Source organism: Marmota monax, unplaced genomic scaffold (assembly GCF_021218885.2).
Source record: "Marmota monax isolate L192 unplaced genomic scaffold, Marmota_monax_Labrador192_F-V1.1 WCK01_AAM20220418_F8-fsc00006, whole genome shotgun sequence".
Taxonomy (NCBI): domain Eukaryota; kingdom Metazoa; phylum Chordata; class Mammalia; order Rodentia; family Sciuridae; genus Marmota; species Marmota monax.
The window spans coordinates 16,363,527-16,385,116 of NW_026693712.1; the positions used below are offsets into that span (position 1 = coordinate 16,363,527).

The 21,590-nt window shown below is 43.4% G+C and overlaps 1 long non-coding RNA gene across 2 annotated transcripts in view; it reads right to left on the minus strand.

The window, feature by feature from the left end:
- The window catches only part of LOC124103641 (uncharacterized), a 127,565-nt gene that overhangs the window by 80,046 nt on the left and 25,929 nt on the right, over positions 1-21,590 (minus strand). For both annotated transcript variants that reach the window (XR_006855244.2, XR_006855246.2), the window contains exon 5: positions 2,749-2,837. This is a non-coding gene — a long non-coding RNA (uncharacterized LOC124103641). The remainder of the gene's footprint in view (positions 1-2,748; positions 2,838-21,590) is intronic.

Consider the following 21,590-nt stretch of genomic DNA (forward strand, 5'->3'; position numbering starts at 1 on the left):
TGGATGTCATTTTCACGGAAGGACAAACCCCAGAGTTCCTGACAAGCCACGCAAACCAAATGTCCAGCTCACCTCTTTCCCCCTCCGCCCCCACCGCATTACATGACTTTCTTTGAAGGGAAACACATGGATTTTTCCGGAGCCTTCTTCTAGTTCACTTCCTTAAGCTCCTACCTCTGAGGAATACTTGTTAAAGTGTTTGAAGAAATGCTACAAGCAGAATTTTTAAAAATAGTAACAGAACAGAAATTTATACCTTAAACAAATCATTCCAACAGATGGGACTTAAAGCATTTATTATCCCTCTCTGGTCTGGGACTTTTCAAACACTGAGTTTGCAGCCGGCCAGACTGGGAGCTGTTTGATAGTACCTCTCTGACCAATTACATACTAATTAAAAGACCTCGGTGTGCGCTGGAGGTAGCAGCTTTGCATATGGACTTTAATTACTGGGCCCTCGTTTTGCCAAGAAAACACAAAGGGCTTTTTCTGGCTGGTTGCTGAGGCTCAGAATGAACATATGGCCTGTGTGGGAGGAGGGGTTAGGAGCCTAATCCTAAACAGGAAGGGGAGCACTTCCCCCGTAATCTCCTGGAAGTAACTGTGCACCGGGGGCGCTCCAAAATCCCTGAGTCACTGCTGGAACAAAGGGCACTCTTAGCAGGTAGAGAGAGGCCACCCTGGACATGTCAATCTGGGCCATCTCTGGATTAGAGTTCTTTCTTGACCCTCTGGCCTTTTCTTGCTTGGATCAGATCCTCCTGTCTCTTCCTATGTGTCACAAAGCCTGTAAAAGTCTAGTATTAATTTTTAGCTACCCAGAATCCATCCCTCAGTCTCCTGGTTACGTCATCCCAGACCCCAGTGGACAATATTGAGGCAGGGCTGTACCTCAATCTAGCCAAAGTGTTTGCTTCAAAGATGGGCATTTGACCCAGCCTACAAAGAACACTCTTGCTTTGTGGAGTCCTGGAGATCTTGACCCAGAAGCAAAGAATTCTAGAGCTGGAAGAGACCTCAGGGACAAAGATTCAAACATCTTTGTCGACTTTTTCTAAACAGGTATGTATATGAAGGTCCATGGAGGAAGGATGTCACACAGCAATGAGACAAACTCTTGATGTCCCAATGCCCTGTATGTGTGTGGTTCAATATAGTCTTTTTGACTGGACATTATAGATCCAGGAATCAATAAGCAATCTCCCTCTCAAACATGCAGCCAATAGTCTTCTCTCATTTTCTGTACAGCAAATATCCTGCCAACCAATTTTTGCATGGCTGATCTTTACCTTCTGTAATAATCTCCCTCCTAACTTCTTTATTTCTTTGATTGACACTAACATCTTACTTCTTCCTAGTCCCCATTTGTCCTTTCAGCTGCTAAAAAACAAAATAAAACCTTTCTTTCTTTCACTGGGAATTGAACCCAGGGCTTCCCACATGCTAGGCAAGCACTCTACCACTGAGCTACATCCCTAACCCCATTTTTAAATTTTATTCCTAGACAGTTTACTGAGGCTCAAACTTGCAATCCTCCTGCCTCAACCTCCCAAGAAGCAGCTGGAATTACAGGCGTGTGCCACCATGCCTTGCTCAAGATCTTTTCTTCACTTAATTTGATCCCCCATTGCCTAGGGACCCTTATCCTCTGCCTTGCTCACTCGCCAGGCTTTAACTTCTACCTCAAGTCAGAAGTGCCCTGCACATCTCACCCAGCCTTTCCTTATCTTCACAAGTAGTTGGGTTGCATTAAAAGCAGTTGCAATTTTTTACATTCTGCCTCCAACAAACATGCAAAAAATCTAAATCAATTTCTCACAACTGAGTTATGAATTATCTTTACAATGATCAGGGAATAGTTCTTCCTAGGGTCAGATCTCCCAGCCACCTGATTTTACTTTTATTTTTATTAACTTTTTAGGAAACAAGGATTCACTATGTTGCCCAAGCTTGTCTCCCACTTCTGGGCTCAAGTGATCCTCCTGCCTCAACTTCCCCAGTAGCTGGGATTGCAGGCATCTACCACTATGTTGGGCTTACCTGAGAAAAAAATATTGTTGTTGTTATTATTATTATTATTATTATTATTAATAGTAGTAGTAGTACCAGGGCTTGAACCCAGAGGCTTTTAACCACAGAGCTACATCCCCAGGCCTTTTAAAATATTTTATTTAGCGACAGGGTCTTGCTAAATTACTTAGGGCCTTACTAAGTTGCTGAGGCCAGCTTTGAACTTGTGATCCTCCTGCCTCAGCCTCCCGAGCCTCTGGGATTACAGGCATGCACCACCACTGTGCCCAGCTCTGAAATATTTTTAAATGGGTCAGGATGGTAGTAGAAAATAACCCTAATCATCTATTTCTTGCAGACTCCTTATCTGACAGGATCAGTTATTTTAACTTGTGGTGACTAAATTCCCCTTATTTCTAAGACAGATTAATGCCATTTGCCAGTGTATGAAGTTAGCCAAGTTCTGGTAACACAGACGGAAATCTTCATGTAAACGTGAAGAAAAGCTATTACCCTCTGGAACCCAGTATGCAGTTGGCAGCCCTCAAGAATTACAATTATTATTTTTATGTCCCTTTTAGATTGTCATAGGAATTTACAGGTTTTCAAAGAAAAAGCTGTGGGAGTTTGGATGAGACACAAACTCCTTCAGTCTCCAGCCCAAGTGCAACCTTTTATTAGACCTTTGGACTAGGGAGGTGGAAAGTTAATTCAGGATATAAAATAAACACATGATACCTTAAATTTATGCGGTCTCCTTTTGCAAAACACTGCCACTGCTCGCATGCATCATCTGATAACCAGGTTCTTCTATTACTAAAGTTGTTCTAAGGACAGAAACACAAATAAAGAAAAATTGAAAGATGTTTTCTACGGGTGAAAATCCTAAGCTTCCTTTCTTAGTTCCTTGATGAATGTTCCAATTAGATAATGTCCCTAGAAATCTTCCTTCTTAATATCCAGCTTCAAAACTGCAACTCATTATAGAACTGCCCATCCACATTACCCAACCTTCTTTATTGGGGAACCAACCTGTGCACCTTCCCATATGCCCTCCATGCAGCCTTCTTCCTTGCTCTCTGGCCAGCATCCCATCTGCCTTGGTTGACCCTCTACTTCCAGGGGTCTGAGATCTGGCTGCTGCTTCTCTTTATTTGGGTGTGTGTGGTGGGGGGGGAGCTACCAGGAATTGAACCCAAAGACACTTAACCACCAAGCCACATCCTCAACTCTTTTTACTTGCTTATTTATTTATATATCTAATAACTTTTTAAAATACCTTTATTTTATTTATTTTTATGTGGTGCTGAGGATCGAACCCAATGCCTCACACATGCGAGGCAAGCACTCTACCACTGAGCCCACAACCCTAGCCCTTTTTATATTTTATTTTGAGCCACAGTCTCACTAAGTTGCTTAGGGCCTCTCTTAGTTGCTGAGGCCGGCTTTGAACTTGTGATCCTCCTGCCCCAGCCTCCAGAGCAGCTGGGATTACAGGCATGCACCACTCCACCCAGCTGAGATCTAGGCTTCTTAAGACACATCACTGAGAGGACAGGTGGCCCAACACTGCAAGGTGATAGAATTAATTCCCAGGGGTGAATTTTACCAATGGGAAGTAGAGATCAGGGCATGGTGGGCTAGAAATCCAAATAGTTCCATCTCCTTCTCCCTCCAATCATGCTGAGATATGATTCCCCCTGCAGAGAGCAGCCACACATGCTGACACCTGCCCCATCCTTCATGATGTATTTTGCAATGGCGGCCAGCATGAAAACCCAGTATCCTCCTGCATCTTCCTGTGCCTTGCTCACCCCATCCTGGAGTTTCACTGTCCAGATGTATTAGCACCTGAGCCCTTGCCTGGCTCTGCTTTCTGTAGGACCAAAGCTAAGAATGTTTATTTTCTCTAGATCAGCTTAAGGTGTGATTTATGGATCACCTTCAGAAGAGGCCCCTGGGATACCTGCTAGAAAGGTAGATTCCTAGCCCTGCCCTGGAGGGCATAGATTCAGCAGGAATGGGGTTGGGGCCTAGGTATCTGCAGTATTCACAATCTCTGCAGTTGACTTTGAAACACTCCAAAATGTGAGAACCACTAGTCCAAATTCCTTCAGTGTGCCCCAGCTCCTCAGAAAAGGCTTCTGGTCATGCAGGCTAGAACCAAGGGGTTCCTCCCCTGTATTCCTCAATCTTGTCATTGCCTCTGCATATGTCCCCTCTTAGCAATCCTACTGCCCACTCCCCAGCTCATCCCTTTTCACCTGAGATATCACTGAAGCTTCCTGAATGATCTCCCTATTTACATGCTTCTGAAACGGAACTAAGCTCTGGGATTGGTGTGTATGGAGCACCTAGAACAGTGCAGTAGGAGAAGTAGCATTTAAATTTGTTAGAGATAAAGTTCCAGAGGCCTTCAACGGGACAGAACTAGGCCTGTGCTGGATTTGTGACCCTGCCCATGTGCTGTGTTTAGTTCTTTACATCACTGCTGCACCTAGTGATGCAAAGTCAACCCTGACAGTGTGTCTAGTGACTTCCATGGGAGCACTGGTGGGCCCATCCATTTCCATGCCATCCCATATCTAACGGGGCATACTGCACACAGTGGCTGCTTTATACCCAGGTGGGAGATAGTCGGGGTAACAGGGATATAAAATTCCCTCCTTTTCTTTCTTTTCTCCCTTTCAGCCACCCCATATCCATGTTGCTCAATCCAAGCCTCCTAGCTTGAAAATACTTCTGCCACTGCTTGAGGACTCTTCATGCCCTGTCCTGAGTGACTCTGGCCCAAATCCATTGGACTGCCCCTGCGTTCTAGTCATTTCTTTCTCCACGTGTCTATTCTTTCAGACTTGAGAAAATAAAATAAGTATCCTTCCTTATCATAAGGGCACAAGTTGTTTTGCTTAACCATGATAATGAGAGCTAACATTTATTAAGCATTTACCATGACTAAGCCAGCCCTTTGCAGGTGTTTCTCCACTTAGTTCTTTCAACAGCCCTACATGGTGGATGGAGTTAGTCATGGCTCAGTATCAAGGAGAATTGGTTCTGGACACCTGTGGGTCTCCTCAGATGTTCAAATCCTTTATATAAAGTAGCACAGTAGTTGCATAACATTTATATGCATCCTCTTGTATATTTCAAGTCATCTCTAGATTACTTGTAATATGCTATTAAATTATTACACTATATTGTTTAAGGAATAAGGACATAAAAAAGTCTGTGCGTGTTCAGTACAGATGCTTATTTATTTATTTAATTTTTTTACAATGCTGGAGATTGAACCCAAGGCCCTAGGCGTGCTAGGCAAGCACTCTACCACTGAACCACATCCCCAGCTCCAGATGCTATTTTTTTGAAGTACTTTTCATTCATGGTTGGTTGAATCTGTGATTGTGGAACCCATGGATATGGCTGACTGTACTATATTTATCCACCTTTACAGATGAGAAAACTGAGGTTTGGAAAGATTATAAATTGCCTGCAGAAAGTGCTGCAGTTTGTCTGATTACAAGGATCATAACCAGAATGGTTCCCTCACTGCCCAACGGTGCACAATAATTGTCCTTCCTGCCACTTCTTGATATGAACTTCTCACACTAACAACTGCTCCTAAGTTCACATTCAGGGTGACTCGAGGTCAACCCACAAGGAGAGCAGGCAGCCAGCCTCACCTCCTTGGCCTTCTGCCTCCTCTCACTCAATTCTCTGCTCCTTGAAGACCTAACTCTGCAGTGCCCTTTGCCACACAGCTCCATGGTATCGCGCCAGCCGCTCCTTGCTGGGTAATACATGCTGTCGTCGTGCATGACCGGCTTACGAGCATTCTCACCACATCAAGCCAGGAGCTCATTTCCCCCAATATTTCCTCCACAAACGTCATCCGTGCCATCTACCCTAAAGCCCTGCTTCCCAGTCTTTCATCCCGGCGTCTGAACCAATGCAGAAACTCTCTCAGTGTCTCTGGAGACTCACTGTCCCCACAACAGAATCTCCGTGTGGGCCTTTGACAGTTCCTCCTTTGAAAGCCCTTAAATCCCCTAGTGAACTGTTGTTTCTTCTAAGTAACTCTGTGTGGACTCTATTTCCTTCGTTCTTTGTCCTTCTGAGCCGTTAAAACCAACCAAGATTTGAGCCAAGGGATGAGCTTCATTAATTGGCTTCAGCAATCCACTTGTTTTATCAGGTCGCAGGTTGAGCCACCACCCCCACCATGTAAACCGGCTGGAGGCCTCCTATGATGGTACCGTCTCCCCTTCTTTGATCCTTAAGTGATGGTAACTGTCCCCCACCCCAAGTGTAATTGAACTTTCAATTTTAAGATGACTTTCCAGAGATCTTGTTCTCCCCAAGCCTACACATCTGGAACCATTCACAAAGTGGTGGTTGAAGTTTCCACTAATTCAAATGGAATGCTGGTGATGGAAGCCACTCGGAGGCCCTCAGCTTCCCTCAAATCTCAGGGCAAGTGGTTCTTCTCTCAGAAATGCGTGTGTCAACAAACAGCCCAGAGCACACCCACTGGGGACGGAGGCTTCACCCAGGAGCACTGGAGCATCCCAGCTCAGTGTGCAGTGGCTCTGAGGTAAGGAAAGACATCATGGATAACACACGTGTCCCTCCAAATTCACATACTAACCACTCATCTGACTCTATCTGGTGATAAGGTCTAGGCAAAATGAGATCATAAGGGTAAAGCTCTAATTCAATAGGACTGATATCATAGAAGAGAAGGATCCCCAGATCAATCAATCAATCAAATTCTCATCATTACATGAGGACACAGTGAGAAGGAGATTATCTGATAGCCAGGAAGAGATCCCTCAACAGAAACCCGGCTGTGCTGCCATCTTGACCTTGGACCGTATTCAGCCAATGTGGTTCACAGGAAAAAGACAAGAATTCAGATGTTACTCTCCTTATCTGCTGAGCCAGGCTACCTGGGAAGGGTACAGCATCAGGGAGGGGAGCAAGGTAACTGGGGAGAAACACACGTGCAAACCGGCTCATCCAGACAGCCATCAATAAGCATTATGAAATGACTATTATGTACAATTATAAATATTTTCAAACACAATGTAATCCTATTTGTTTATAAATGCATGGGAGAAAGATCTGGAAAAGTAAACAGGAGATGGCTTAGAATGGTCATCTTTGGAGTAAAGTGGGAGGTGGATGGGGGAAAGAGGTAAGGAGGTTGATGAAGAGGGACTTTTACTGATGTGAATGTGGTGTAATATGTTCATCTACCAAAGGAAAACCATATACTCTTGCAAATATCTGCTGAATGAGGAGCAAAGACAGTAAGCAGGGCATGGTGGGCCTGGCTTGTTTATGGAGCCATCCTGCTCCCCAGGCTTTTTCTCTGGGACATGGGAACGTAAACATTGAAAGTGCTGAGAGTTAATCCCCTTAGTGGCTACATCCTCCACACCTGCCGCAGTACCTGGTGCACAGTAAATGTGGAAACACTGGCTGCTTAGATGCATGAACGAGTAGGGCAGAGTGACAGGAAGGTTCGGTGGGAAGCTCACCTAGAGATGGAGCTGAAGCCTCAGAACACAAATCTGGGTGACTTTGTGGAATAAAGCCCAAAGGTGGACAAATGGAGAATCGGCATGGTTTTGAGGTTTACATACTTCAGGGGACTCTAAGTGGCACATGCAAAAAGCCTCTGAAGTAGAGTCTAAGATTCCAGAGCTTACAAGGGACACCATATCCCCAACAAGGGTATATGACCTCCTATTGCCACAAAAACAAGGACCATGTGGTCCTTGTACAGACCCCACCCTTTTAAACATGGAGAAACTTAACTGTTTCAGTGCCAGCTTAAGATCAGCACAGTGTGAAGATTAAGAGCATCGTCTCTGGCTCCAGCCTGCCTGGGTTCAGATCTTGGTTCCGTCATTTAATAGAGTTAGTTAACTTCTCTGTACTCTGGTTTCTCCACCTGTAAAATGAGGATGCTCCAAGTACCTTCACAGGGAAGGCGTGTGAAATGGTGCCTTGTCCCAGGAAAGAGACGGGAGTCTAGTGGAACCCCCCTGGCTGTGGATGAAATCATCTGACTTCACTCATGCATAACTCAGCATCCACTCCTAGAAACTAACTTGCCTTAAAGCCTATATGTGGTGCCTCTCTGTGCTGTTTTGATGTAAGGACTTTAGATAAGAGGACAAAGACAGAGAGGGGTGGCCATCGTTATTCATCATACAGATACCTTCTCCACATTGTGCAATCAAACCCTAATCCATGTGCTGCTGTGAAGAGATTTTATAGATGTGATTAAAGGCCCTAATCAGTTGACATTCAAACAGGGAGATGATCTTTGGTGGGCTCAAACCACTGAGGTGAGCCCTGAAAAGGAACTGAGCCCTTGAAAGGGGTATCCACAGTGGCTTTTCCTCCCCCAAATTCTCCCTTTCTGGCTCTCCGACATGCTTCAGCCATGCCCATAAGATCTTCCCTTCCTGAGACCTTGCCCTGCGAATTTTTCGGATCACTTACCCAACCCCACAATTACAGAAGCTAGTTCCCTGTAAGGCATCTCTTAGAATATTTTATCTCCTACTGCTTCCGTAACTGAATCTGACACCATCATTTCCTAGAAAAGTTCACCTGGGGATAAAATGAAGCCACTTCCTCTTTCCCATATTAAGCACTGTTAAGCAGCCAGGGACTGAATGTGAACCAAAAAACCCAGTCAGTTTCCATCATTGGCAATACTTTTATTTTATAGAGTCACCACAAACACTAAACTAGGGAATACTAAATCAATGCTACAAGGGATAACACCAGATGAGGTTCCTGTGAGCGTCTAGTCAAAACATTTTTGTCAACTCTTCAACATATAGACTTGCCTTATGTGTGCTTCTGTTCAAAGACATCTTATTTAATCAATAGCATTGATTCATAGGCATTCAACTCAGCCAACAGCGCTGGAACTTGTGCCTAAAGGAAGCTCACCTCGCATGCAGGTTTTCCCCATAAGGCACATCACGGTCTTCTTGAGTTTGGAACACCAAGCACCACACTTAAGGACCATTTTGAACAGCAAAATTGCACCCTTCCCCCCAAAAAAAGCACACACACACACACAAAAAAAATGTGGAAAACGTGGCCAAAGACCACTAAAAGGACAATTGATCATAGTCTGAGAACTGAGGGTTGGGATGGAACTCACTGGAAGAACGCTTGCCCAGCTTGCAGGAGGCTCTGGCTTTGATCCCCAGCACTTTGAGACACGCAGGCCGAGTACCTCACCCTCTCCACAGGATCACATGCATCAGGTAACTCAGTTTTCTGGTGCTCTGAGCATGACTGAGAATGACCATAAAGGTGTCATGATGAGTGATGTTGGGGGTTACAAATAAATTTCAGCAAGTAAGCGAACATGCACATATGGAATCCGTGTAAAACGAGTACTGAATGGGGGCTGGAGTACTGAATTGTATTTTTTACTCTTTCTCTGTTCAAACCCTTGGTGGGAGATTTTTCTCTCCTATGCTAAGCATGACTTTCTCCAGTTTCAATCTGTTCTCACCCACCTCCCTGCCTTTTCTGTTTTGTCCTCATCTTTGCCCTCACAAGCCATATGGGACCTTCTCAGTTTCTTTCTCTGCATGTCTGTAGGAGAATGGCAGGAAGACCAGCTTTGAGGCTGTACCAAGATCAAGGTGAGAAGCCACAGAGCCTGCAGAGGAGGCAGGACCTTTTTCTCTTTAGCATTTTGTTTTGTTTTGTTTAAAAGTGGGAATTGAACCCAGGGGCACTCAACCACTGAGCCACATCACCAGCCCATTTTTTTTTTGTATTTTATTTAGAAAGAGGGTCTCACTGAGTTGCTTAGGGCCTTGCTGCTGAGGCTGGCTTTGAACTCGTGATGTTCCTGCCTCAGCCACTGGAATTACAGGTGTGTGCTATGGCACCTCGGCTGGCAGGCCCTTTCTTGATGAATACTTGGCACCAGGATAAAGAGGAATGGCAAGTCACTCTGTGGTTTCCAGTTGCATAAATCCAGTAAGTGCTGAGGGTCTCTGCAGGAGGTGAGGAATGTAAGAGATGTAGGTCTTTGGGGGAATGTAGTGAGTTTTGTTTGGGACTCATTATTTTGAAGTGTCCACACATCCAGGTATTGTACATATCAATCAGCACTCTCACTTGTAGAAAAAAGAAGGCAATTCTGGCTAAGTCAAGTAGATAAGGAAATTTACTAAAGAATATGTGGCTATTCACAGAACTGCCCTAGAGCGAGAGAACCAAGGTCAGTGACTGGGAGCGAGCACCAAATCCATCCCAGACCTTTCTAATACCACCAGAAACAGACTCTGTAGTTTACAGCTCTGAGTTGGGTCTGTGTTTGCAGAACATTCCTACTGCACAACAATCTGGATATGGCCACCACTGCCATCCTCATCAAGATGGGTTCTGTGTGGGCCCTGTTTCTTTTTCCTTTTTGGGGGTGGGTGGGTGGGAGGGTACTGGAGATTGAACTCAGGGGCACTCAACCACTGAGCCACATTCCTACCCTATTTTGTATTTTATTTAGAGACAGGGTCTCACTGAATCTCACCTCACTGAGCTTCCACCTCACTTTTGTTGAGGCTGGCTTTGACCTCCTGATCCTCCTGCCTTAGCCCCCTGAGCTGCTGGGATTACAGGTGTGCGCCACTGTGCCCAGCCTAAAATGAAATATAGATAGGAAAAAAAAAAACACTGAAAAAAATGAGCAGAATATCAGGAAGCTACAGTACATTAAATAGGCGAAGATACTTCTAATTGGAATCTAAACACCAAGAAGATGGGACTGGGGTTGTAGCTCAATGGCAGAGCACTTGCCTTGCATGCCCAAGGGTTCACTGCAAAGGGAGATGAGGAATATTGGGGGGATTAGGGAACCATTCTGTATTATGCCTCTGGTAGTAGTTATAAAACTTTAAATATTTGTCTCAACTCATTGAGTTGTCACTTGGGATTTACCAGCTGGGCACAGTGGCACATACCTGTAATCCCAGTTATTCAGGAAGCTAAGGCAGGAGGATTGCAAATTCAATGCCAGCCTGGGCAACTGAGCAATCCCCAGCACCAAACAAAGCAAAGTAAGAACCAAAAAGATGGGAGTAGGGGGTAAAAAATATATCTGAAAAAAAAAAATGATGGCCAAAAAATATTCCAAGTTTGATGAAAACTAAAATCCCACAGATACAATATACTTAAGAAATCTCAGAGAAACAAAAAAGACTACACCACGGCATATGGTATTACACTGGTTATAATGAACGAGTGACAGGGAGAAAACTTTTTAATTTAGCCAGGGAAAAAGGACAAAGAGGAATAAAAATTGGCAGCAGACTTCTCACCAGAACCAGTACAAACCAAAGTGCTGAAAGAAAAGAAAAAGAAAGAAAGAAACTATTCACTTAGAATTCTACACCCAGCACAAGTATTCTCCAAAAACAGGCAAAATTTTCAAATGTAGAAAGAATTCATAACAAACAAACCACCATTATCAGAAATATTAAAGGGAGCCGGGTGTGGTGCATAGCACCTGTTATCCCAGCTACTGGGGAGGCTGAGGCAGGAGGATCACAAGTTTGAGGCCAGCTTTAGCAAATTAATGAGACACTGGCTCAAAATAAAATAAAAAAAATTAAAAGGGCTAGAGATGTAGCTCAGTGGTAAAGTGGCCCTGGGTTCCATCATCAGTACCAAACAACAATGACAACAACAAACCAGAGAGAGAGAAGTGAGTGTTTAGAGGAAAACCGGTAACAATGTCTTAAGGGGTCTATAGCACATGTAGAAATAAATTAATGATAACAACAGTAAAAAGGCCAAGAAGCAGGAAAGGGTGGGAATACACTGTTGTAAGGTGTGTTAAGGTATATTAAGTGGTATGATATTACTCCCAGACAATTTGTGATAAAGATTTACACTGAAAATCCTAGAAGACTTTCTCAAAAAATAAAAAGAAATACAGCTAATTAACTCAATAAAGGAGATAAAATGCAATCATATTGACAACAAACAGGCACAGAGGAATTTTTTGGAATAATAGAAATATTCTAAAACTGGATTGTCATGATGGTTGCACAACTATGGAAATACACTAAAACTCATTGAGTAGTATATTTAAAGGAAGTGAAATTTATGGTATGTAAATTGTGCCTCGATAGAGTTGTTAAAAAAGGAAATAATGAACAAAAGAATCCAGAAGGGAGAAAAAAGGAACAAAAAATGCAGACGTGATAAATAGGAAACGAATAGCAAGTTGATAGATTTAAGCATGTATTAACGAGCAGAGAGAGCTACTCAATTTTAATTAAAAAATTAGAGGAGTGCACTCTGATTTCTAGACTTTGGGGGATAAAATGACATATAGATGAATGGAACACAATGACTCTAGAAATAGATTCATATATTTATGAGCAACTGATTTTTAACTAAAATGCAAAGGTAGTTCAATGGCAAAAGGACCCTTGAACAAACAGTATAGGCACTATACAGCCACTTGCAAAAACAGAGAAACGTCCTAGTTTACACCACAAACAAATCTGACTCAAAATCTATCATACACTTAAATGAAAGAGCTAAGTTGTAGTTGAGAGGAAAACATAGGACAGAAGCTAAATAAACTTAGGTAAGGCAAAGATTTGTTTTAAAAGGACACAAACCATTAAAAGAATAAGATCAATAAATTGGACTTCATCAAAATTAAACCATAGTTTTTCTCTTCAAAGGACACTGCTTCCCCTGCCTCCCTCCCGCATCCCCCAAAAAAGGAAAAAGAAAAACCAACCTACATAATGGGAAGAATATTTGCAAAACATATATATGATAAAAGACATATAGAATACACACACATACACACAACAAAATAGTATTCAGCTTAAGAAAAAGAGAGAAATCCCACCAGTTGGCACAACATGAATGAACCTGGAGGTCATTATACTAAATGAAATAAGCCAGGCACAGAAAGACAAATATTGTGCCATTTCACCTTTTTTTTTTAAAAAAAAAAAAGAGGTTAAATATACAGAAATAGAGAATAAAATACTGGTGTGAGGAGACAGTAAATGTTAGAGAATATAAAGTAGCAAACATGAAAAAGAATGAACAAGTCTAGAGATCTAATATGCAACATCAAGTTCATAGTTAATCAAACTATACTGCATTTGGGATTCCTACTAAATGAGTAAATTTTAGTTGTTGTTTCCTTAAAAAAAAAGAAAGAAAGAAAGAAAAAGAATAACTGTTATATGATGAATACATCCATTTGCTTCACCATTTTATTATCTAAACATATCACATAACTTTGTGTTGTATCCCTTAAATACACACATTTTAAAAAGATGTATGCATAACAAGACCTTTCACAACTCAAATACATGAAGAAAGAACTTGATAAAAATAAAGTGGATAAAAAGACACATTTCATGAAAGAGGAACTATTGATGGCAAATAAACACAATGAGAAACCACTGTCCATTTCCTTGAAGAACTAAAAAAAGCTGACAATATTAAGTGTTGGCAAGGCTGTGGGAGCAACTGGAAACCTCATACAGTATTGATGAGAATGCAAAATGTATAGGAACTTTACAAAACAGATTGTCAGTCTTTTTTATAAAATTAAACATACATTTACTACATGACTCAGAAATCCTATTCCTAGGTATTTACCCAAGAGGAATAAAAACAATTTATTTACAGACTTATGTGTTAAAGTTCATGGCAGCCTTTGTCACGATAGCCAAAGCCTACAAACCACTTACATGTCTATCAATAGGTAAGTGAATAAACATATTATGGGACATTCATAGAGTAGATTACTGTGGAAGAACTAAAGCAAACAAAATACCAATATATGCAGCAACATGAGTGAGTCCCCAAAACATCACAGCAAGGAAAATAAGCCAGACATCAAAAAATACCTACTGTGATTTAATTCAAAGGAAACTCTAGCACAAGCAAAACTGCACTGATAAAAAAACATATTGTGGGTTGCTGGGGACCAGGAATAGAGGTAAGGGGTTCACTGCAAAGAGAGGTGAGGAATATTGGGGGGATTGGAGAAACATTCTGTATTACACCTCTGGTGGTAATAAATAAATATTTGTCTAAACTCATTGAGTTGTACACTTGGAACTTACTAGTTAAGCACAGTGGCACATACCTGTAATCCCAGCTACTCTGGAGGCTGAGGCAGGAGGATTGCAAGTTCAAGGCCATCCTGGGCAACTGAGCAAGACATCATCTTAAAGTAAAATTTAAAAAAGTCTAGGGATGTAGCTCAATGGTAGAACCTAGCATACATGAGACCCTGGGTTCAATCCTTAGTACTGAAAAAAAAAAAAAAAGTATTTTATCACCTTAAGTTATATCAATAAATTGGCAACAATTATATTAAAATCAGTAACTAGGCCAAAGAGATTATCCATGCAGAGACTTTCTATGCAAGAGACTATCTGTCGGGAAAATATCCTAACTTCTATATTTAAATCATATTTTAAAATATTTATTTTGGTTTATATTTTATAGTATGCATAATATATTTATGCATTAGCATATATGAATTATTAACAAATATCAAATATTAAGGCACATAATTGGTTTTGCTGATAGGGATGGACCATTTCAACATTTGAAGACCTGAGTTGCTGTGGTAAGCCCAGTGGGGCAGTTCCCGTGCCATGGTAGAAGCAGAAATCACGTTGTAATAGGGATTAAGAAATGAAGATAAACAACAAATTTCTCTTTCAAACTACTGGGATGGTGAAGAGTTAAGGTAGTTATTTTTAGGATGGGTCATTTTAGCATAAGTTTAAAGGAGGGAGTCAGTTCAGACGGGTTGAAAACATAATCAAGAAAGAAGAAATATTGTAGATGAAGTGCCCAGTTTGCAGGAGAAGTCAGTTCTAGGGTCTCAGGGAAGAACTGAGAAAGAGACAGAGAGGAGTTGTGAAGTCAATGGTCCCAGTTTTATTAACTTACTAAGCAAGGTCATTGGTACATGGAGGATGGGAAGGCGTGGTAGGGCAGAAGTTGTCTTTGGAATAACTTGCCTGGGAAATAACACTGGGAAGGAAGGAAGGAAGCCAGCATCCTCCTGGGGAGGTATTCATGTGGTGCCCACTGCCCAGTCCTATTTCCACCGTCTCTAATGGCTGGCAGGAGCAAGCTGCTTCCCTAGGCCCTGAAGGCAGCATCTCCTACCTACAGCAGCATAGGTGGCCCTTGAATGGTGGTAGGGATTTAAGTGGAAACTGGTAAAGTGATGACTCTATCTCTGGGCTCCTTTGTAATTCGTCCACCACCCACAGGGTCTTGGACCAAGATTCCCACTTTGCCTCAGAAGCTAATTTTGGCCCTGCTGGTCAGTGCTAACCTGGGTGTGGTGGTTGTGTGGGTGGGACCACCAGGAATTAAAGGAAGTGGGTCTGGTGAATCAGGTGGGGGCCTGACTCACCCAGGCCCATGGGAACAGGGACCTCAGGGCTGGTGGCGCCATCTCTGAGCAGCCTGAAGGCCGTAAGGGGCATCATTAGTGGTTGCGAATGCTGGCCCAGCACTTCTCACAGGATGGCCTTAGGGCCTACCCACACGCCATTTGGGTAATTATGTCCTGCTCACCCTCCTGCACATTCAGGGAACTAGCAGTGGACTTCCGGGCTTGACCTCTCCGCATGCAGACCCAGTGAGGCAGCGGTGAGAGACCCACTTCTTTCCAACCCATTCAACCCTCTTCCCTTGCTACTCCATGCAAGAGGACTCCACAGGACGTGGAGGCAGGCCCTCTGGCCTCCTTCACATTGAGTTCACCAGCTGTAGGGGTCTCCTGGGGAAATCCAGACAGACTCTCTGGCTGCTGTGGATACTTTGTCTGGGGGGTCCTCTGGTTTCTCTCAACATTCCTAGCTACTCTACTGCTCAGAAGGAACAACTCTCCTTCACTTTTTAGTCGATGTGGTTCAGGAGGTGCCAACTCTATCTCCAAACCCAGGGTGGACATATGAACCATTCTGGCTCAGGACAACCTGCAATCTCCTAGCCATAATGACTGCCTCCCAGTGGACATGCCCCACAAAGGAGTCAACAAGACCCTGTCCTGAGTGTTCTACAGAACTTTTTGGGTGGGGTTTTTTTTTGGGGGGAGGGGTTGGGGGGCAGGGAAGTGCCTGGGATAGAACCCAGGGCCTTGCATATGCTAGGCTAGTGTTCCACCCCAGAGTCCCAGCCCTTTTTAATTTTATTTATTTGTCTTTTATTGTGGTACTGGGAATTGAACCCAGGGCTTCACATAACTAGGCAAGTGCCCTAACTACCTCCCCAGTCCCCTTTTCATTTAATTTTGAGACAGGATCTCATTAAGTTGACCAGCCTGGCCTTCAACTTGCAATCCTCCTGCCTCAGCCTCTGGAGTAGTTAGGATTACAGGTGTAGGCCACTACACCCAGCTAGTTCTGCGAAACTCTTAGAAAGAGAAAATCCCTCATCTCTATTAATGTTACTAAGAGCATAAACTGCAGGTCAAAATCACTGATAGGATTGGGGGTGTGACTCAGTGGTAGAGCGCTCGCCTAGTACGTACGAGTCCCTGGGTTCGATCCTCAGCACCACATATAAAATACATAGAATAAAGTTATTGTGTCCAACTACAATTACTGGGAGTTTCTCTCTCTCTCTCTCTCTCTACCTCTCTCTTTCTTTTTTTTCCAGCTCCAGGTACAGTGGCACCCTCCTGGAATCCCAGTGACTTGGGAGGTTGAGGTAAGAAGATCACAAGTTCAAGGCCAGCTTCAGCAACCTACCAAGGCCCTAAGCAACTTATGAGACCCTGTCTCAAATTAAAAAAAAAAAAAAAGCCAGGCAAGGTGGCACACGCCTGTAATCCCAGCAGCCTGGGAGGCTGAGGCAGGAGGATCATAAGTTCAAAGCCAACCTCAGCAAAAAATAAGGTACTAAGCAATTCAGTGAAATCCTGTCTCTAAATAAAATAGAAAATAGGGCTAGGAATGTGGCTCAGTGGTTGAGTGCCTCTGAATTCAATCCCCAATACAAAAAAAAAAATGATGATAATTTTTTTAAAGGGTTGGGGATGTGGCTTAGTGGTAGAGCACCCCTGTGCCAAAGGAGGAGGAGAGAAAAAAATTAAATGACAGTTATGTGAAGAACTGCCTCAAGTGTCTTTATATACATTATTCCAATTAATTCCCATGAGTTGGAAGTTCTATTACAGGAGGTGAATTTAAAGGTCAGTGGTACTATTTCTGAAAACAGATTGCCTGGGTTTGAATTCTGGCTCCAAAGATATTACCTTGGAACAGAGAGTATTAAAATTTTCTGGGGGCTGGGGATGTGGCTCAAGCGGTAGCGCGCTCGCCTGGCATGCGTGCGGCCCGGGTTCGATCCTCAGCACCACATACAAAACGAAGATGTTGTATCCGCCGATAACTAAAAAATAAATATTAAAAAAATAAAAAATAAAAAAATAAAAAAAAAATAAAATTTTCTGGGCCTTCGTTTTCTCATCTATAAAATGGAGCTAATAACAGTACTTATCTCATAGGTTGTTGTGAAAATTAGTGAGAGTATGTACGTGAAGAACATGACACACCAACAAGCGCTCGATAAATTTCAGCTGTGACTATCACCAGTGTCGTCATTTCCAACTAAAAAACAAGGAAACTGGGGCTGGGGGGTTTAGCTCAGTGGTAGGGCACAAGGTTAGCATAAATGAAGCCCCAAATTCAATCCCTAGCATCAAAAATTAAAACAATAAAATAGAAACAAAGACAAGTAAACAGACACAGAATCGTTACAATACTTGTCTCTAGTTGTATGACTGGTAAGTGATGGAATGGGGCTTCCAACCAGAGCTATTTCTGGCTTCAGAGTCTTTGTTCTTGACCATCAAGCAATACTTATTTTGCCTTGGCAACCTTAGAGGAGAGTCTGTCTGAAAACAGAAAGCTAAATCACAGCAGATAGAGCTAAGAGATAGAGATAGCAAGAATCCTAAGGAATTGTCTGAACCTCTTGAACCAGCCAAGGTTCAATAATATTAATCACGGCTGGGGCTGTGGATCAGCAGTAGCGTGCTTGCCTGGCATGTGTGAGGCACTGAGTTTGATTCTTAGCACCACATATAAATAAATAAAATGAAGGTCTACCAACAACTAAAAAAATATATATATTCATAAAAAAAAAAAAAAAACTCCATCTCATTCCAGTTTAAATTGGAGTAACTGTTCCTTCCAGTTGGAATCCTTTGCAAACTTGACCAGGACAGCAATTGAAACCTAATCCCCAACAGATGGATGCAGAGGCATGTATGTGCCTGCAGTCCCAGCTACTAAAGAGACTGAGGTGGGAGGATTGCCGTGAGACCCAATCTCAAAACAAATCTCAATATCAAACCTGCCCTCATTCTGGCCCTGACTAGCTCAAGGAGAAAAGCCATGAAAGAATCTACTCCAGGGTCCTGCAAACAAAGCTGTTCATTTGTTTGGCCATTCATTCGTTTCATTCAGGGACCTTGTTTGTGTCAGGAACTGTGCTAGCTGCCCAAATATTTGGGTGTGTGGAGAGACATAAGGTCTTGCTGCATGGAAATATCAGTGCTGTTGCCACTGATATGGGGATTGAACTCAGGAGAGCAGAGGGAGCTAGACAGGCAGTGGAGGGAATAGGCAGGGCATGTAGCTCAGTGGCATACCAATTAGGGCCAATGCAGCCTCAAGCAGGATCTCAGCTCTCCTATCTATCTGAACAGAAGTCTCTGGGATCTTATGCTCTATGCCAGATTTATTCCAAACTCTGCATATCCATAGCTACAGCTGGACTCTAGCTCATCTTTAAATGGAAGAGGTAATGGGGGATTTCTGCACGGACTAAATTATTCAGCTCCATCGAACCACATAAGCAGCATTCAATCTCCATCTCTGGATACAGTCTGCCCAGGTCAAAACATTCGATCGAGGTCTAAACAGGAAATGCAGACACAGAATTGGTGACTTAGAATGCGGGAGTAAAGCCCTCCCCCAGCACGGTGGCTTGCTTCCTTTTTTGCATCAGATCTACTCAGAGAGAACCCTTGAGGGCTGGGAATACTTTTGATTTTTACATCACAAGCGTCATAGAAAATATACAATGAAAACCCCAATAATTCCTTGGAGAGTTCATTGCTCTCCCTCCTCTTCTTTGATTCCCCTGCCTCCTCTCTGCATCCTTTGAACTTCTAAAAAGACACTTTGAAGGCATGTCATAAAGCAGTTTTTCATTCATGCTCCCCTCTTTGATGATCCTGCTATTTGTCTGAACTGCAGTGTCCACAGGATGCCGGGTTTGGAGAGCTGAAAGCCAATATGGATGACAGAGAGCCCAGTGAGGAAGAGCCGAGCTGTGTCTGTCAATGAGAGGGAAGGAGAGAGGAGGAGGAAGCCAGACCTGAGGGAATTGGGTGGAATGTCTGGTCTCATTATCCAGAGTGGCAGCTCAGGATCGAGGCCCGGGGTCTAGAGCCCAGTGGAAGGTCACAGGGTGTGGGATGTTTGGAGCAGGCATTTTCCTCCTTGCTCTGACCTCAAATGCGAGCTCCCTGTTCATCCTGGCTCCTGCCATACCCCCGCTCTGACTTGATGAAAAGCATTACTGGTTTGATGTTTCCAGCTCCTTCTGTTTTACCCAGTGAAACATTTATTCACTTCAGTGCCACACAACACTTCGAGAGGGGATGAGACGAAGGGTGTGCCGGGGAGGGAGATGGGTCTGCAGACACATGCCTCTTCTGCCCACTGAATTAGTGGTTGAAAACCAACTCTCCTTATTTTCATTTATTTATTTAGGTACTGGGAACTGAACCCAGGGGTGCTAACAACCAAGCCACACCCCCAGCCCTTTTAAGATTTTATTTAGAGACCGAGTCTTACTGAATTGCTTAGGGCTTCAGTAAGTAAATTACTGAGGCTGGCTTTGAACTCACAATCCTCCTGCCTCAGCCTCCTGTGCACTGGGATTACAGGCATGTGCCACTGCACCCAGCTATTTTATTTTTGTAGACAGTGTCTTGCTAAGTTGCCCAGGCTGGCCTCATGCTTGTGATCCTCCTGCCTCAGCCTCCTGAGTTGCTTGAACCATATGCATGCACCTGGTTAAAACTAAGTTTTTTGTTTTGTTTTGTTTTTTGATAGATGGCTCTCAGGAACCCTAAGTTACTCAGGAAATAGCCAGTTACTCAGGAATAACCCCTTAAAACAATAGCCTGTCTCCCCTGGCCTGAGCATACGGAGCAAGGGTCAAGGCAGATCCCTTCTCTGAGCCTGAGTTCCGCAGCCAGTGTGGGGGAAACAGAACCGTCCATCTGTGAGGCAGAGAGTGGGATTAATGCTGAGGAAGTGGCTGTGAGGGACAGGGATGGGGGAAAGCTTCATCCAACTGTAAATATTAAATATAGCGGGATCTATCACCCCAGAGGATTTAGGTATCTGTGGAGAGGGTAAAGAATGCATTTGTTGTATGATATATGATATGTCAAGATCATTGTAATGTTTTGAGCAACTAATAAAAAAAATTTAAAAAAAAGAATGCATTTGTTCACAAATATTTAGTGAGTACCTACTACTGCAATCTGGGAAGATGAGAACATCTGACCTCTCCCTAAACTCTGAGCTCAGTCTCTACATTGAGCTCAGAGTTTAGGGAGAGGTCAGATGTAAAACAATTCTACTCGTGTATCTATAATTATAAGTTGAGACACAGGCTGGGGATGTGGCTCAGTGAGACATATGTCTTGAAGGAAAAGAACAGGTTGTTAGAACATTTAACACAGGCCCATTTGGGATAAGTTGCATGGAGATCCAGGAAGGTCTGTCTGAGGTGGGCCATTTAAGCTAAGACCCGGAGAGCAGAGGGAGCTAGACAGGCAGTGGAGGGAACAGGCAGGGCGTGTAGCTCAGTGTTAGAGCGCTTTCCTGGCACGCAGGAGGAGGACCTGGTGTGCGATCCCTAGCACCATAAAAATAATAAAATGAAAAGAGTCAGAGCATGTGAAGGGCTTGGTGTCCTGCGTGGCCCATTGTAAATGCTCAACTGGCATCAGCCACCGTGACTGCTTCCATGTCAAAGAACCCACCCCCCGACTGGAGCCCCCTGGTTTAATGTAATTTTTATAAATCACAGAATTACAAGCCAGGCCCTTAAGTGCCATTTGCAACCCTCTCCCCTTTCTTCATACATTGCCAGGGAAACCAAGGCACGGCTCAGCCTCCAGCCGGGCATAACCCCAGCACTTCAAAGTCAGGCCCGCTCATTTCTGAGAACAGTGCAGGGAGCACAGGAAGCGTGCTGCAGAAGGCAACAACTGGCTGAATGGGTCTCCCAGGAATTCCTCGGAAATCTCTTCATTCAGGGAGACTTTGTGAATTTTCCATTGCAAATATTTAATATCGAATTGGGCTCTTTCTTCCGCCTCTGTCAGTGGAGTGCTCAAAATAATTTTAATATTAGCCTAAGCCAAGTAAAATTAGGAAAATAAATCTGCAACATTTCCTTCCCCTTCTCTCTCCCTGCCCACAACA